Here is a 6000-nt window from a genome sequence, read left to right as displayed (position 1 = left end):
CTTCAAAGATTTTCACTAAGCTTTTGCTTATCAAGTGAAAAATTTGTTCTTAAGTTTGTAATATTTGCTTTCTTAGAAGCACTCTAGATTACACATCTTGTATCTATTTTTATTTGATTTCCTCAAGTGACTCTTTGTAGTCTGTAGACTTGAGAGGACTAAGAGATTTTCTTCTCTCTTAGGGGTTGTTTGTAATCTTTCAAGATTAGTGGATTAAGTCCTTGTTGAAGGCGAAATCACCTTGGCCGGGTGGACTGGAGTAGCTTTGTGTTATAAGCGAACCAGTATAAAATCATTGTGTGATTTCATTTTGCAAAAGCGCTTATTTTTCAAACAATTCAAACCCCCCCTTTCTTGTTTTTCTCACCTTCAATTGGTATCAGAGCTCCGGCTCTGTTATTGATTTTCAAATCAAACACTTAACCGTGTAGAGAGATCCAGTGCGAGAAAAACAAATGGCCCACTCAAATGAGAAAGATTCTTACAATGCCAAGCCTCCTGTTTTTGATGGAGAAAAGTTTGATTACTGGAAAGATAGAATCGAAAGTTTCTTTCTGGGTTATGATGCTGACCTCTGGGACATTGTCACAGATGGATACAAACCTCCAACCTTAAATGGAGCTGAAGTTCCCAGAAGCAAAATGTCAGAAGATCAGAAACGTGAGTTCAAAAATCATCACAAGGCCAGAACAATACTTCTAAATGCTATATCATACAACGAATACGAAAAGATCACCAACAGAGAGACGGCTAAAGATATACTTGACTCTCTGAAGATGACCCATGAAGGAAACTCCCAAGTCAAGGAGACGAAGGCTCTGGCGTTGATCCAGAAATATGAAGCCTTCAAGATGGAAGATGACAAAGCTATAGAAGCTATGTTTTCCAGATTCCAAACTCTTATTGCAGGTCTTAAAGTGCTAGACAAGGGATATACGACTGCAGATCATGTTAAGAAGATTGTCAGAAGTCTGCCAAAGAAATGGAGACCAATGGTTACTGCTCTGAAGCTATCAAAGGATCTGAACAACATCAGCCTTGAAGAACTTGTTAGCTCTCTCAGAAGTCATGAGATAGAACTAGAGGAGGATGAGCCTCAGAAAAGGAACAAGTCAGTGGCGCTGAAGTCCAGACCTGAAAGACGGAAGTCAGACAGAACCAAGGCTTTTCAAGCAGAAACTGCAGACACTGATGACTCTGAACCTGAAGACTCTGATGATGAAGAAGAGCTGTCTCTACTAACCAGAAGAGTTAAGCAACTCTGGAAAAGAAGGAACAACAACAACTTCAGAAGATCAAGACCCAGAGGGGATAGATCAGAGTCAACTTCAAAAGGTAAACCTAATAAAGATATTACCTGTTTTGAATGTAAAGAAACAGGTCATTATAGAAATGAATGCCCCAAGCTGAAGAAAGATAACTCTAAGAAAGAAAGCTTCAAGAAAAATGCCTTCAGAACAAAGAAAGGATTAATGGCCACCTGGGACGATAGTGAATCAGGATCATCAGAATCTGACTCTGATGAACAAGCCAACGTAGCATTTATGGCTACCACATCCAGCAGCTCAGATGAAGAATCTGAAGAGGTATTTTCTGAACTTTCTAGATCTGACTTAGAATCATGTTTATCAGAAACTCTTACCTCTCTTCAGAAATTAAAACAAAAAGTTAAAAGCATTAAAGGTCTTCTTAAAGCAAAATCTGAAGAATGTAGTGAACTTGAGACAACAATTCTAGCACATGAAGATACAATCAAATCTTTAACGTTAGAAAGAGATGGAGCTAAAACAAAAAGCTTAGAATTAGAAGAAGTGTTGTCTCAAGCACCACAAACTTCAAATGAAATTATTTATAAGTATGAAGAAGCCTTTCAACAATTTCTGAAGAATGGGATAAATAGGAGTATTATGGCATCCATGATTTATGGAGTAGGTCAGAATAATAAAAGGGGAATTGGGTATGATTCTGATTCTGATAAAACTTCTACCAGTAACCAAATTAAATCGCCTTTCTCATACCACTACACACACACACAAGAACACAAATTTAAAAATGCTAGAAGACCCAAAGTTGTAAGAAACTCTGGGAAAACTAATCTGAAAGGACCCAAGAGATTCTGGGTACCGAAAGATAAGATTATCTATGTTGCAGATATCCTATGCAGCAAAGTTCAGACACCAGTCATGGTACCTGGACTCTGGATGCTCGCGACATATGACGGGAAGAAAGTCTATGTTCCAAAGCCTGGAACTTAAAGACGCTGGCCTTGTAGGCTTCGGAGGAGATCAGAAAGGAAGGATCAGAGGCTCCGGAACTATTGGTAATGGTACTCTTCCCTCTATATCTGATGTTCTTTATGTAGAAGGATTAATGCATAACTTGTTATCCATAAGTCAATTAAGTGATAACGGTTATGATGTAATCTTTAATCAAAAAACGTGTAAAGCCATTAATCAGAACGATGGCTCTGTCCTTTTCACAGGCAAGAGGAAAAACAACATTTATAAAATAAATCTTTCTGATTTAAAAGATCAAAATGTTAAATGTTTAATGTCAGTTCACGAAGAGCAATGGGTATGGCATAGACGCTTAGGCCACATTAGCATGAGGAAACTTTCTCAGCTAACTAAACTTGAGTTAGTCAGAGGCTTACCTAAACTGAAGTTTTCTTCAGATGCTCTGTGTGAAGCTTGTCAGAAAGGAAAGTTTTCAAAAACATCTTTTAAAAAGAAAAATGTTGTTTCTACCTCCAAGCCTCTGGAGCTTCTTCACATTGACTTATTTGGTCCTGTGAAAACAGCATCAGTCAATGGAAAGAAGTATGGACTTGTAATCGTTGATGATTACAGCCGCTGGACATGGGTAAAATTCCTAAAGCACAAGAGTGAGTCTCACTCTGTATTCACCAGTTTCTGTTCTAAAGTGCAAAAAGAATTTGACTCTAAAATTGTTAGAGTCAGAAGTGATCATGGTGGAGAATTTGAAAATAAAGATTTTGAAGAACTATTTGATTCTAATGGAATATCCCATGATTTCTCCTGCCCTAGAACTCCACAACAAAATGGAGTTGTAGAGAGGAAGAATAGGACACTCCAAGAAATGGCCAGAACCATGATCAATGAAACAAATGTAGCAAAGCACTTTTGGGCAGAAGCTGTAAATACAGCGTGTTACATTCAGAATAGAATCTCTATTAGACCTATTCTGGATAAGACTCCCTATGAACTGTGTAAGGGAAGAAAACCCAACATTTCATATTTTCATCCTTTTGGATGCATTTGCTTTATATTAAATACTAAAGAACATCTGAACAAGTTTGATTCCAAAGCACAGAAAGGTATTATGATAGGATACTCAGAACGCTCTAAAGGCTACAGAGTATACAACACAGAAACCAAAATTGTGGAGGAATCAATTCATGTTAGATTTGATGATAAGCTTGACCCTGAAAAGTCAAAGCTAGTTGAAAAGTTTGCAGATTTAGAGATCACTCTGGTAGAATCTGAGAAAACTCCAGAAGCAACTGTCACTCCAGACTCTGAAGAAATTAAATCTCCAGAAATTCCAAGGAAAGTCAAGAGTCGTAGCAACGTATCTGAAGATTTGATTCTGGGAAACAAAGATGAACCTGTTAGAACCAGATCTACCTTCAGAACTTCTGAAGATATTCCTCTGGGACTAGTGTCTCTGATTGAGCCTACGTCCTGTGATGAAGCTCTTCAAGATAACGATTGGGTGGCAGCTATGCAAGAAGAGTTAGATCAATTCTCCAAGAATGATGTCTGGGATCTCGTTCCTAAACCCAGAGGCACTCATGTCATTGGAACCAGATGGGTTTTCAGAAACAAACTGAACGAGAAAGGAGAAGTTGTCAGAAACAAAGCACGACTGGTAGCTCAAGGTTATAGTCAACAAGAAGGTATTGATTATAATGAAACTTTTGCTCCAGTCGCAAGGTTAGAGTCTATTCGTCTTCTTGTATCTTTTGCTATTAATCACTCTATAAAATTATACCAAATGGATGTCAAGAGTGCATTTCTAAATGGTTATATTTCAGAAGAAGTGTATGTAAATCAACCTCCTGGTTTTGAAAACTCAAATTTTCCAGAACATGTTTTCAAACTTAAGAAATCCTTATATGGACTTAAACAAGCTCCCAGAGCTTGGTATGAACGCTTAAGTAATTTTCTTCTGGAACAAAATTTTATCAGAGGGAAAGTTGATTCTACACTCTTCTGTAAAAATCATAAAATGATCTCATGATATGCCAAATTTATGTTGATGACATTATTTTTGGTTCTGCTAATATCTCTGTTTGCCAAGAATTTTCTAAGTTAATGCAGGCAGAATTTGAAATGAGTCTAATGCAAGAACTAAAGTTCTTTCTGGGAATTCAAATCAATCAAACTCCAGAAGTCACGTACATTCATCAAAGCAAGTACATTAAAGACGTTCTAAAGAAGTTTGATATGTCTGAATGCAATTCTGCAAAGACTCCCATGCATCCAACTTGCATTCTGGAGAAGGAAGAGGTAAGCAACAAGGTTTGTCAGAAGCTCTATCGAGGTATGATAGGCTCTCTTCTCTATCTGACTGCTACTCGTCCTGATATTCTCTTCAGCGTCTGTCTTTGTGCCAGATTCCAATCAGATCCTAGAGAATCTCATTTAACAGCTGTTAAGAGAATTCTTAAGTGTCTGAAAGGAACCCCTAACCTGGGCCTGATGTATGAGAAAACATCAGAGTATAGGCTTTCTGGTTATTGTGATGCAGATTATGCAGGAGATAGAATAGAACGAAAAAGTACATCTGGAAATTGCCAGCTTCTGGGAAACAATCTAATCTCCTGGGCTAGCAAAAGACAGTCAACTATCGCTCTATCAACTGCAGAAGCAGAATATATCTCAGCATCACTGTGCACAACTCAGATGCTCTGGATGAAACATCAGCTAGAAGATCTACAAATCTTTGAGAGTAACATTCCTATCCTTTGTGATAATACTGCTGCTATTTGTTTGAGTAAGAATCCCATTTTGCATTCCAGAGCCAAACACATAGAAATAAAACATCATTTTATTAGAGACTATGTTCAGAAAGGGATAGTAACGCTGAAGTTCATTGATACAGAACATCAATGGGCAGATATCTTTACTAAGCCTCTAGCTGAAGATAGATTTCGTTTCATCTTAGAAAATCTGAACATTAAAAATTGTCCTGAGTAACATTTGGCTCTGAACATGTAAAATGAGACTCTGATAAAAACAAATATACTTCTGCCTCTGACTCTGATACTTCTACCAAGATAAGAAGATATCTGAGTTAGAAATCTTCAGAAATCCTTTGGTATTCCTGAAGATCAGAAACATCAACACGTGGGGAACATGCGTCTAACCCTAGAACTTCTAGACAGCTGTCAAAAGAAATCAAAGGTCAGAACGTTTGAAATCTCCTTGAGCAGTGTGCTTACTGTTGGGATTAGACATTCATTAATGAGCTGTAATCATTTTTCCCCCAAACGTGCTATTTTGGTTTTTGTGCTAACGCTGGTATGTGTGTCGTTTTGCATGTATTTTTACCCTTAGTATATAAACACTTTTCTCACATTTCACACACTTATCACTATCACTCACTCTTAAACCCTAAACCCTCTCTCGAAGTTTTCTCTGCAACCTTCTCAGTTCTTCATCTTCTTCATCAATCTTCGTCATGAATCCTCAAGAGCAAGCAGTTTTTAACTTCTCCCAACAAATGGAAGCTGCTTCTAACCCCCAAACCTCAAACACTCAAACACCCATGGTTGTAGATGTTACCACGACCCCAGTTTACAAAGAACCTCACATTTTGGAACGTGAACAACACATTCATCTTTCAACTCCCTTTGAAGGTTTGGATGTACTGTGTGAATCACTGGTGGATTTTGAGAATTTGAAAAGAAATGGCGTTGATTTAACTGAAGATCTTCGCAAGCAAGGTTGGGAAACCTACTTCAACAGATTGTAT

This window comes from Lathyrus oleraceus, chromosome 7 (genome assembly GCF_024323335.1).
Source record: "Lathyrus oleraceus cultivar Zhongwan6 chromosome 7, CAAS_Psat_ZW6_1.0, whole genome shotgun sequence".
NCBI classification, from domain to species: Eukaryota; Viridiplantae; Streptophyta; class Magnoliopsida; order Fabales; family Fabaceae; genus Lathyrus; species Lathyrus oleraceus.
Note: the sequence above shows the minus strand (reverse complement) of the source record.